This window comes from Echiichthys vipera (genome assembly GCF_963691815.1).
Source record: "Echiichthys vipera genome assembly, chromosome: 21".
NCBI classification, from domain to species: Eukaryota; Metazoa; Chordata; class Actinopteri; order Perciformes; family Trachinidae; genus Echiichthys; species Echiichthys vipera.
This window is the reverse complement of record NC_139846.1, coordinates 18614250-18626174: the sequence shown is the minus strand read 5'-3', so window position 1 is coordinate 18626174 and position 11925 is coordinate 18614250.

Sequence of the window (11925 nt, the reverse complement as noted above, 5' to 3'; positions counted from 1 at the left end):
TTTCGGGCCAGTCATCCTTCCTCAGCGCGGGCAAAATATTATCAACCTGCACGAGTTATATAGAGATTCAATTTAGACGTACATTCATTCCCAGGAGGAAAATGTGTACTAATATTTAAAGTGTATTATTTGCAGTTACTATTTAACTCCATTATTATTTTCTCAAATGCAGTTTTCAGAAGTCTTACTATTTTCAATTACCCCTATAATTAGTACAACTTGCTGTACTTATTCAGTGTATTGTTAAGTACATTAAAGTCTGCTTATTTGAGGCACCATTATGTTGTACTTACTTTTTTGCCGTCTGATCAACTGTGGTGGGCCGGTCATGACAAAAATGCAGTACAAATGTGTTATTTTGGCCTATTCTAAAACGTTGTATTTGATTATTTCTGCGTGCTGAGGTTTTTTTAATTAAAAAGTACCCTGGGCAGTGTTCTTATATGTATTGTTTTTCAATTAAACAAACTGATTGTTTAAACAATTCTCTTTTCTTTAATTGTTTTCATCTATTTTAGCAAGCGTTCTTCCTCTTCTCTGCCTTAGCGGTGGATTCGTTGGTCCTGGTACATTAGTGCCACCAACTGAGCTGTTGAACAGATTCAATCAGTGGAATCATTTGGTGAATCACGACTGTACGTTAGATTAAGGGGGGTGCAAAACACCATCTGAAACGCTCCAGCCCCTCACATGTATCACAACGGGTTGTGCTACCTATGTGCTTGTGCTCTTACATAAAGTATTCTATATTCCCAGTGAGAAGACTCCGCTTCATGAATACATTAAGCTGATTTCCTCATCTGCATGATAAATGTAGGGGGGAAGTATAAGTGTGGCTATTTCTGCCCATAAATCTCTCTCCATTGTCATTTTCATTATCTTTGCATATTTGCCTGTTTTCATTTAGCCCTTATCTCAGTGAGACACTCATACGCTCGCTTGTCGTTAAGAATAAAATTACACCACTATCGCCCACCCACTCAGCCCATATTCTGCTGTTCCATTCCTCTTGTCACGCTGGGGAACGACCGACAAAGTGCCACAGTGATGCAGACGGGGCTTGACTCAGCTGTGGGGTTCGTGTAATGTATCTCGGAGAATTCTCAAGGACCATTGACTTGTCTGGGGCAGAGAGGAGAGGATGAGTGGAGGAGGAAGCAGGCGAGTGGCGAAGCACTTTTTCATACCTCTCCGTCTCTCCTCTCTCCAGTGATGCAGGGAGATAGGTCATTAGATCCTCTCCATCTCTTCCATTAATCTAATTAAGTCTCGGGGGTTGGGCCTAGACGTTGGTATATAGTAAAAAGAATCATCATTTGTCTGGTTTGTCGTTTTACCCTGCACTCAGGGAAAGGTACAGAAAACACTTCAATGTACTTGTTTTCGTAGAATTTGCAGTACATCATCCTCAGAAAGTACAGGACTTGTGCAAAAATGTGACTAAAGGAGATGATTGCAATTGCAATATAATACAGATTAAACCCTGACCTTTGAACTCCTTGCACCATACGGCCCTGACACCAGCATGTATAGGCAACATATAAGTTTCACATGTCAGTCGGCGGCAGAATGACAATAGACCTTGACAGTGCAAAGCTAGAGGTACATACAGTATATAGTACAAAGTGGAGGAGGCTGAAATCCTCCGGTGGCCAGTGACATATGACTCACCACTCTAATTGGTGTAACACAGAGCTGCTCTCAACCAGGGGTCTTGAAATGATTAAAAGGCCTGACCGAGGGAGGCCAATTCATAGAGGCAAATGCCACAATCATTACTCTTTTAACAATGCCATAAAATCAAGCACTGTTCGGTTTCCATGTGAGGGGTCTCCCTTTAGTGAAGAGAAGGAGGAGGCCAGCGATTTGTTACAAGAAAAGGGCTTTCTGAAGGACTATTTCATTTTACCGAAAGAGAACACTTATTCTAGCGTTTTTGTGTTTAAAATGTTCAAGGCTTTTGTCTAGCGCAATAGGAAGTCAGCAAGGCTAAACTAATTTGAAAAGGGCGAGGATATATAAGGGCAGGGAGCTTTGTGATTTGTCTGAAGGATTAAATAGGTTGAGATTAAGCAGAAAGTGGTTGTTAGATAGTTTCTATCAAGTACTGTTTGATTGCCCCCCTTGTCAGATTTCACCTCCAGGTGTTTTTGTATGTGGGCAAATACAAAGGCCATGAAAAAAGTACCTCTCTGGATGTCAGGTGCTGGTGTACAGTGGGTTTATCTGAGTTTTTAAATTATTTTTTTGCTGAAAAAAGCTGAAACAACACTGACCGGAGCATTGACAGTCAAAAACCCCAATCAACAGTAAAGTTCTAGGTTGGATAACCAAAGCAATGAACTGACATATTCAAAAAACACTCTGGTGAAGTGGAGAGTGTGGTAGTATTTCTTCGCGTTTTGTCTTTTCTCTCTTGTAGGTGTGAATGGTTGTCTGTCTCTGTTTGTCTCTATGTGGCCTTGGATAGACTGGCGTCCTGTCCAGGGTGGACCCCGCCTCACGCCCGATGTCAGCTGGGATCAGCTCCAGCCCCCGCGACCCCGACAGGGACAAGCGGTTGAAGATGAATGATGATGATACTCATTTGATCCATTGTACATGTGGAAATATTGATTAGAGCAGTTTTAAGTGACGGTAATCATATTATACAAAAATTGAAATAACTCTATGGACTTCAGGTAAATTAAAGTTCTTCAAATGAAATATGCATCACACAACCAAGGCAGTGAAAGCTGGTTGCACTGGAAATTACCCGGACTTTTCCTCCCCCGAGATGACTCAGAGCAGGCTCACCAGGCTGTGATGTGTATGTGAAGTCCAACCATCACTGCTAAATTTGGCTTTCTGGGTGTTAGGTTGAGTTTGGAATGGGGATTCAGCTGAGATGCAGGATGGTAAATTGTAAGATGAACATTATATTTTCCTTTTTCACTGGTGCTGGAAAAGTCTTAAACCTCAAAGTAGGTCCACAAGGATTAAAGTAATAATCCTTGAAGTACTTGTAGAGGGTGCTTTGGCGATGTTGTTGCTAAGCATTCTGGTATTTTGTGGTCTTCTGTTGAGAAAGTTGGACGTTCATAGGTATAACTGGTATAATCTTATCAGTCTCGTTGGCCCTCCCTGCTAAGGCTAAATATCAAGCTCTCTATTACATTAGCTAATGCTATTTACTGCATAACCCTCTGTTAAAAAATGCATCACTGAGCACCAAAATCCGTATTTGTAATGCAGTGGTTTAGGCCCTCATACACATATTTCTGTAAAATACGGCAGATTATACCTTTAGTCAGTCAGTGTTTGTGTAATCATGTAGTTTAGATTCACAGTCATGAAAATGATCTTTAATTCAAATCTTGTGAAATGATGTGCTGCCTTTGATATATACTTTTTGGATGATCAAACACTTTGCAGATGGACAGTTGAGTGTAGCTTGGGAATGGTACTGAATTTATCTTCAAAGGGAATATGTGAAAAGTTGAAAAGGGTTGAGTGTTGCTGTTGGGGTCTCGGTCCTGAAGGTTGCAATTCTGTCTGCTACCAAATGGGGGCAGAGCATCCTTTCATATCTCTGGTCTCCTCTCCTACGGCTGATGAAACTATTCTCATTAGAATTAGCCAGATGCTGTTGGGAATTACCCTGAGAAGGCGAACAAGAGCAGACACCGCTGTGACTTATGAGCATTTTAAAGACAGCAACATCTGGTGGCTCTACAGAAGTTGTCCCAAGAAAATAAGAAAAGCGACTAATTCATCAAATTAGTCAAACCGCAAAATTAATAATTAACATCTGATTCTTCTGGATGAGGCATTTTTCTGGGCAACGGCTGTGACTGCAGATACTCAAAAGCTGGGTTTTGAGAAGGTATGTTTGGGTGAATGATGATGTAATAAAGGGTTAAAGGGAGAGGAGTCATTTCCTCTTCCTTAATAATAAAAGCATCAAATAATATTAATCATTGAGAATTGATTGGAGTGTGTTTCAGGAGGGTGTGATGAGGTAGTGAGGTAGTGAGGTCATAGCCGTGTTTTTACTGGATAACTGCACATTTGATTCCCTGACACTCCCATGGTTTCACTTCACATCTATTCCCAAGGTTGTGAAATGCTGGTTTATTGGCTCTTCGTGGTGAAAATGTGTGTGTGTTTGTGTTTTGAGCGCATGTGCTTTTTAGCCAGAGCATGACAAGCCTCTGTGTGTGTATTTCTGTGTGGCAGGTGCGCAGAAGAGAGCCACAGAGCACTGAGGTGTGTCATTGAGAGGGCCTGTGGGGCTTAATGCCTGGCTGGTTGGTGTGCACATTAATCTGTATGAAGGCACAAAGTGACAGGCCTGTGATTTAGACTGCCCATTAAACCTTACAGTCACATGTTTCCCACAGTCACAACAGTGGGACTGATTGACTTTGAGCTGGGAAGGATCCGAGTGCAGCTCAGGACGCTTTGGGTCGCCTACTGAGCAGAGGGTTCTGGATGGACAGGTGGCTGCTAAACAGGGACACGCTAACACTTAACATTTCATATCAGGCGTTGAGATCTGTGTTGTGATGCTGAACCTTTCTTGTGGATGAAGTTGTTCATATCTACAGTATGTATGCGGCATATTTAAACTTTCTCTGTTTATATTGCTCATACATGCATGGATGCCTGATTCAGATCCCACTGCGAACTGGCTGAGAAAAGGATGCTCGGCTTGATCTGGAAATTGGAACATTCAGTTGAAGAAAGGATGGAAAGAAGGAAGAATGAAGGATTAAAGGAAGGAAGGAAAGCAGGGGGTCGAGGGGGAGAGGAACGGGAAGTGAGGCAGGGAGGGAAAGGAAAAGAAGAAAAGAGGAAAGAAGGGACAGAGGGTGGCACGGCAGGAAGAGATAGAAAGAGGGAAAGAAGGAAAGAAAGGGAAAGGAGAAGGGAGGGAGCAAGTAAAAAGAAGGAAGGCAGTGAAGAAACTAATAAAGCAAGGGAAGAAGGCATGGTGGAAAGTAGTGAGGGAGTGAAGGAAAGAGGGAAAAGGGAGAGCATGAAGGGAGGGAGGAGGGGAGATGGCAGGAGGAGGCAGATGGTGTAAAGAAAGAAAGGGTGAACAGATAAGATGGATCCACACATCACAGGGCTGAATAGAGGAGAGACGGCCAGTCAAATGGATCAGGACTGTCTGGAGAGATGACAAGTTGATGCTCTCCCTCTGACATCGTGATCATTTCTCATGAATGTTAACAACCCAATTTCTTTTTTTCTCTTTTTCGTGTCAGTGTCTGACACACCCCCTGGGACCAATCAAATCTTACATGACAAGGCTGTCGGCCAGCGTTAAGCTACAGGTCTCCTCATCCTAACACTTCCAGCCCGACAAAGGTCAACTGTTGCTCAAAAGTATTACTGCCTGGGCCAACACTTCCTCAATTACTTACACTGACTGAGGGATGAAATTTTAATGACCCATACGGGGAAGAGGACATTAGGGCTGTCAAAATTGCGTAGATTTGTATACAATCGAATATCTCCCTCTCCCTCTCCCTCTCCCACGGTTGAAGTGAGTACTGAGCTCTGTCGCAAGCTATCGTTGGCTACCTAGCTACTTAATGAGTAAAAACTTAATGCTTCATCCACACATTCTTGTCACAGCGTAGGAAAGAACATTGCTATCACCAGATGAGTGACAGCTGGTCGGCTTGTTTCTGTTACCAGTGCAGCATGAAAGCGTGCTGGACTTAGGAAGCTAGTTATTTAGCAGGTCGTCTAAACGTTTGGACTGTCTCTGCGGTCCTCTTTTGGTTTCCTATGGTTAGATAGAGTTTTTTACAATATACATATAAATTCAGAATATTCATCCCCCTAGTGAAACAGCTGTAGCATCTGGAATCTAAATATTCTCTTGTGTTTATTGCGTCTTTGGTTTTGCACTGAACTGAATGTAACATTGTAGCGTCAGCAACACACTGAATGTCTTAGTGAGCCATCTTCATGGTCTGAATCAGCGGTATGAACAGTGAAGCAATGAGGGACAGCAATGCAATACAGCTTTCCTCTTCATATCCATTTTGTCATCAACAAAAAACAGAAATAACTAATAGTAGCCATGCATGAAATAACTTTTTAACAGCTGACATTTTGGGACGGCACAGCGGGAAAAGCACATGACTGCATCCATTTAGGTGAATTAGTTCCAGGGTCCTAGTATTGTGCACGCTGGCTCACTGGTATGACTTACTGGGACTCCAGTTTTTCTAACCCTAACCAAGTCTTTTTTTATTTAAACTTAACCCTTGCAGTCTACCTCTGGTCGCCAAAGGGGACTGCGACAGAATAGAATGTCTTATTTTGTAAGATATCATACAAACCTGTTGATGAGAATACGTTGAAAACATTATAGGCATAAACTGTGAGCAACTTTCATCTGCATGAATCGGACGCCATCTTTAAACACAGATCCGCCCCATCTCTTTCCTACTTTACATGCATGTCAAATAGTCTTTAAATCACAAAGCTTCTAGAAAAACCTATTTGATAGGGACAAGCAATCAGTTTTGTTGTTGTTCTTATGTAGGGTTTAAATGTAAATGAACACAGAGTATATGTGATAAATCACCTATGAAGGAACATGGAACCACAGGAAAGGCTTATGTGCTTTAAACATATGACAAATGAGCCGGAGGACATGATGAATGACGATACAGTGGAGATAAATCTTGAATGTCTGTATGACTAAGAGCAGGGTTTACACCCATCTCCCTCTCAGAAACTTTCCACACAGCGAGCCAGTGTTTTATCTGCCATCTAACCACATAAACACACGCACACGCGAGAACAAGAGGAGGAAGGTGAAGGTTAATGAAAGGTGTGTCTCTCATCTTGTCTTGTGCCACCCTCCGCAGATGGAGACACTGATAACATCCTCCCCTTTCCTCTCCTCTCAGAGCTACATTCTGGCCTCCGGCCGCCTCCCCGCTGAGCTTCACTTCCTCTGGATAAGAGCTGCAGCACCGACTATCTTCATATCTATGCTACGGATGCCAACTGTAATCTGCCAGGTCTGTGTGTGTGTTTTACATGTGAGGAATTGAGGACAGTCTTTCACTGTGAGACTGCGTGTGTGCCTGAAATGCAATAACAAAGAGCACTGATTTTTATGTAAAAATGACCTCAAGATAAAGCAGCCACGTAAGAATAACAAAGGGCAGCTAACCCCATCTTAAGGATAAATATAGTGGTGTTTTTAAAGTGATACAACGCTGTTTTGCTTATGATAGCGTTATCACGGTGCAACTTCTGAGGCCTTTGCACTGCAGGTGGACGTGCAAACAAACACTCCAGTGGCACTATCATTTCCACTGTCTTAAGTGTAATTATGTTTTTAGGACTGCACTACAACAGTACAGAAAAAGAGTTTAATTCACACAATCAATCTATTATATATAGCATGTATTTGGTTTTCTGCTTCTTAGAGACCAAAAAACACAGGTATTACCCTTTAAGTAGAAATGTTTGAGCTTCTTTTCTCATCATATCGTCTTCATTTTTTGTCATTTATAGGGATCACCTCAGTGGAACAATATAATCAGTGTCTATTCTGGGATTTTTTTTTTTTTTAAATATGTAGCTTCTGTAGATGGTGGTTTATCCTTTGCTGGTCTAGTGTCTGTGACCGTAATCTCACAATAAAGACTGACTGGAGTTCTTTTTTTCCTTTTTATTCCCCAAAACCAACAAGAGACATATACACATCCCACACTGAGAATTAAAGTCAATCAAAGCGTATAAGCGATGAATGCAAAGGTTTTCATGAGGTTAAATCACTTTTACTGTGTGTTGTGAAGTGATAGAAGCAGAGGCATGAGCATATTTTAATATAAAAGAAGTAAAATAGGTTATTTAAGACATGCAACTTAATGCAAATGTAAATTACAGATTTAATCCAACAATCGAGTTCCACTTTCATACTGGATTTCAACTGGGGCTCTAATTCAGATGTGGTTAGAAGTGTGAGCTGGGCGTTGTAATGCAGTACCGAACATTCATTTTATACTAATGTAATATAGTTTCCATATAAGATGACTGTTAATGTGTTACACTCTTGTAAAACAAATTGAATATTATTTATTTTGGAAATTATAAAGAGCCTATATTGAAATATTGTAGCTGGCAATGCAATTAGGCAAACAGTGGGTGCATTTAAAATCATTTTGGATAAAGTAGGTCTGTCATCAACAGTCGGTGTTATTTAATCAGGTCCAACACCTCCATAAGCCTGAACAGAGTCTCCTCCTGCTCTCACACTTGGCAGCCATTACACCTACATTAGCCTACTGCTGCACACTTCCTCCATAATGCACCTACGCTTCAGCTCTCTTCGCCCTCAGCACCACAGAGGATCATTCCTAACTCTGTCCTGAGCCCCCGTCACACATGCACAGCAAACCTGAAATTATCCAGACATTACCCGGTGGGGCTGTATGTGAGTACGTGAATGTCCATTTCAGTCTGACAGGACATCAAACGGAGTTTACCCTCGCAGCTCCCTAGATCAAAGACCATTTAACCTTGGAGTGAGCCCATATGTGAATACAGCCACTCGTACTTTGGTGTATTCGCAAAGAGTGAATGGGCATGCTCATGACATTTCTATCACGCGGTGGCCATCAGCAGAAGAAAACAGGCTCTGACAGTGAAGAAGAAAGGTGATTTACACGAAGACGGCGATGGAAATGTCTAACTCACTGAGAACACATCTGACAAAGAGAATCTCCTGTTACAGTATGTGCTGCATGTGTGAAAGAGAAAGTCCGGACTGCCTGTTTCTGTCTATGTCTGATTCTCTGGGATTCATATGTGAAAATGGCTTTGGTAAAACTGCCACTCTTTTTGTTTAGACGGGGAAACCAGGAACTGAAAAGAACATGGGTTGCGTTCGTAAATAGTAATTTCCAGCACCAGAGTGACTAGACCTTTAACGTAATGTGGGACAACAACCATGATAACAACAACAATCTGTATATATATATATATATATAGATATAGATATAGATATACCTTTATATCTACATAACGTAAATTTCCATTGTTACATGAATATTTTGTTGTTTGTGTTGCTTTGGTATAATGCATCAAACGGATCACTTTACCTGCTGAAAGGCATTTATGGGGGGTGTGTGCTTGTGTGTGTGTGTGTGCACATACAGTACTGCTGACCTTTTATCACATCCAAGTGCACTGCAGTTTTTTTCCACCTATGCCTGCTGCCTCACCATATTTTCACTTTCAGAGAGGCGGGGGGGGGGGGGGGGGGCAGAGTCCCAACAGTAGCATGTACACACACACAGACACACACACACAGACACACACAGACACACACACACACAGACGCACACGCACACACACATCCTGTGCTTTGTTCCCGTGAGAGCCTGACTCTGTGCCAGACAGGAATTGCATACATTGTCCCTCCCCCGGTCATCCTGCTGGGACGCAGCACCTGCCCCTCCACACCGACCATGTCAGAAGACAGGTCTCCTTGGAACAGGATGGGATGGGTATCCACGCAGGGTGCTTGTGGTGAACATCCAGAGGAACAGGAGCCTTTGATGCTTAGGCTCAGCAGAACTCGCTGCCTATTTTCTAAAGAAAAAAAGCAAATGGAAGAACTTGCTTTGTCTTCACTTTCACACTGTTTTCTCTCTGATTTCATCTACTTGTGTTTCTTCCTTTCTCTTAGTCACAGTCACTTTTCCCAGTTCCATTTCCCCTTCCCAGCGTCATTTCAGTAGGTGGATACAGAACGAATACTCACAGTTTCCCTTCCCTCTAATCTAGTCACTGCATTGTCTATGCTTATCTTGTGATTTCCACATTAAATACGCAGATTTAGAAAAACAGATTTTCCTTTCAGGTGAAAGGAATGTTGTCATTGTGAATTTCCGTAAACCACAGAAGCGTTGATATGAAGCTTTTCTGGCACCCTCTAGCACCTTTTTTACACAAACTCACAGCAAGCACTCCCGAAGTCAGGTTGCGTAGTATAACGAGCTCTCTTAGAGAGGAGATCAGGGTGGATGGTTGGGTCAAGCACACCGGACTTTCACCCTGGAGAGCCCAGTTGTTGTCCCGTCCCATGACAAATGTTTAAATTCACGACGTTAACCACGTGTTTAAAACTGCGACATGGTGCATCAAAAAGCCTCAGTATGACTGGGGAATATGAATTGTGTTTGTGACCTCCCGAGCTGTTGTCTAAGCCAGTATTATATGTTATCTGACATGTATTTCCATTAGTGTAATAACAGAGTGAATGCATAGGTGACCAACTGTTTGCGATTTCTATAAAAATAAAGTATTAAAAAAAAAAGCGTCAGTATGAAATGTGAGGAAGGGAATGAGAACGGGTTACAGCTAATTGATTAGTTAATCTCCAGCTGTTTTGCTAATCGATTAATCGTTAAAGTAATTCGTCATGCAAAATGGTAGAAAAGGCTGTTTTCAGCCTCTCAAATATGGAGATTTCCTGTTTTTCGGTGACAGGGGATTACTACGGTTGTTATAATTCCTCCCGAGGAAGATGAATGTCTAAACCAATCCATCCAACAGCTGTCAAGGCATTTCACAGAAAAACACACATGTCAACCTCACGCTGGTGCTAGAGGAAAAGTCAGGAGGATCGCCAAAGTCAGGAGGATTCAACCTCTGGAAACAACGACAGCCCATCAAATATTTCCTGGAATATTTCAGCTGCTAGCCTGGCAAAAAAAAAAAAAGCAATGTTATCACTGAATGTCAAGTCCAGTCATCATTATGACTGAGGTGACGTACAGTAAGTAAGCCTAATTGACATCGCTGCCTCAGCAAAGGAACTGCACGAGGGCTGACGGAGGGGACAGAGAGGTGAGCAGCTCAGTGGGATGTCAGTCACTCTGCTGGCTGCTGCTACTAAATGTCAAGACAATCTGAGTGAGTGAAGACCTGTCAGGTGGGTAAAAAAGAAAAAAATAATTACACAAATGGAAACCTGCCAGACAACCTACTGTCTCTGTGAACACACACACACACACACACACACACACACACACACACACACACACACACACACACACAGAGCAGCTTTTCATTTCCGGATTTTCTACCTGCGTAAGCTGATGGCTCTGCTTGTCTTAAATCCATCTATTATCATTAGCCATCTATTCGCCTCGACACCATTATCCAAGATTGGGTATCATATATATTTAATCTTTATTAGAAAGTAATGGCAGGTGGTCCTACTTAGAGCAAATGGGGTATTTACGCAGTACTGGTGGATCCATATCGGAGAGATGCGAGCTCAGGGAAAAACTGCAGCAGCTGAAGCAACAAGGTATTTATTAGCAGCCATTGGGATGAGCGCAATCAATAAGCACCATCATGTTAGAGTGGCTATGGAAATGTGATAGCCTGCTCTGGCTTTGTGTCTGTGTTTGTCCACTGAACTAGGAGCTGTGATCAATATGCGGCAAGTCCTGAGGCATCAGACATAGTGACTCACGGTCTACAAGCTAAGCTCATTGATGTCCCTGTGTAACCTGGTCGCTGCATTGTAACTGTGCAAAGAGCTAATGTCCTCATTTGAGTCTGTAATTAATTTAGAGAACAATACTGGCCTGACACAAGTTGAAGTTTACTTTCTGGCACATTATGGTGATGCAGATACTGAAATTGATGTCAAGTGGCCTCTGGCAAGAACCATTCGTTTTCACTTCCGCTTCGCTCAGGCAAAAATAAATTACCGCTTCGACTGTACGCATAGCAAGCACACCTACTGCGCCTCTCTAGCTGGCTTGCTAACAAGACGAATAGAAAGACGACAATAACAAAATGGATGCTTGTCTTGAAGGGAGGTTGTGTGAGAAATACTACTATTACTCATGAATATATAATTTGTCTTTAAAGGAAGACAAAGAC